This window comes from Pelobates fuscus, chromosome 13, assembly GCF_036172605.1.
Source record: "Pelobates fuscus isolate aPelFus1 chromosome 13, aPelFus1.pri, whole genome shotgun sequence".
In the NCBI taxonomy this organism is placed as follows: Eukaryota; Metazoa; Chordata; class Amphibia; order Anura; family Pelobatidae; genus Pelobates; species Pelobates fuscus.
In genome coordinates, this window is record NC_086329.1 from 3,044,077 (window position 1) to 3,045,544 (window position 1,468).

Here is a 1,468-nt window from a genome sequence, read left to right on the forward strand (position 1 = left end):
AGTCAGTCTCTCTCTCTCAGTCAGTCAGTCTCTCTCTCAGTCAGTCAGTCAGCCAGTCTCTCTCTCAGTCAGCCAGTCTCTCTCTCAGTCAGTCAGTCTCTCTCTCAGTCAGCCAGTCAGTCAGTCAGTCAGTCAGTCAGTCAGTCAGTCAGTCAGTCAGTCAGTCTCTCTCTCTCAGTCAGTCTCCCGGTGTCGGTCAGAGAGTGACGGTGTGTCCGGTATAATATCCGGGGGGTGTCTCTCTCCCGGTCTCAGTCCCGGTGAGGGTGTCGGTCAGAGAGTGACGGTGTGTCCGGTGTATATAATATCCGTTACCGGCAGACCGATCAATGTGGCGGTTGATGGGAGGAGCCCCGCTGTGTCCGCGCTCTCTCGGTGTCTCCCGCTGTCACAGATCTAACCCCGCGCGGCCGCCATTTCAAACACAACCGCTGCGCCCGCCGGCCCCGCCCCCTGCGCGCTCATTGGCTTACACCCGCTACACGCTGATTGGTCGGCACACAGCACGTTTACGGTGTGGTTCGCGCACTTTTAGTTCCCGCCCAGCCTTCGTGCTCCCTGGCCGCTGATTGGTTAGTGTGCAGCACTAGTACACTACACTCAGTGTAGCCCCACTCCTGATGCGGCACAGAGAGAGGCATGCTGGGAAAGCGTGATCTGGGCGTCTCCTTGTGTATTCGCTCTGCGCAATTCTTGTTACCATGACGAGGTGGCCGAGTGGTTAAGGCGATGGACTGCTAATCCATTGTGCTCTGCACGCGTGGGTTCGAATCCCATCCTCGTCGGAGCTGACTTTTACTGAGACATATATATCACATAATATATATATATTACAATTCTATAGCTCAGATAATATTTCATAATATATTATTATACCTCATACTATATATATTATAATTCTATATCTCATCTAATGTTGTTATACCTCATACTATATATATTATTCTATATCTCATAATATATAATGTTGTTATACCTCATACTATATATATTATTCTATATCTCATATAATGTTATTATACCTCATACTATATATATTATTCTATATCTCATATAATGTTATTATACCTCATACTATATATATTATTCTATATCTCATATAATGTTATTATACCTCATACTATATATATTATTCTATATCTCATATAATGTTATTATACCTCATACTATATATATTATTCTATATCTCATATAATGTTATTATACCTCATACTATATATATTATTCTATATCTCATATAATGTTATTATACCTCATACTATATATATTATTCTATATCTCATATAATGTTATTATACCTCATACTATATATATTATTCTATATCTCATATAATGTTATTATACCTCATACTATATATATTATTCTATATCTCATATAATGTTATTATACCTCATACTATATATATTATTCTATATCTCATATAATGTTATTATACCTCATACTATATATATTATTCTATACCTCATA

At 39.4% G+C, this 1,468-nt stretch overlaps 1 non-coding gene across 1 annotated transcript; it reads left to right on the top strand.

The window, feature by feature from the left end:
* Nucleotides 1-703: 703 nt before the first annotated feature.
* On the top strand, nucleotides 704-785 carry TRNAS-GCU (transfer RNA serine (anticodon GCU)). Its single transcript has one exon. It is a non-coding gene; the product is annotated as a tRNA-Ser (tRNA).
* The last annotated feature ends 683 nt before the right edge of the window (nucleotides 786-1,468 follow it).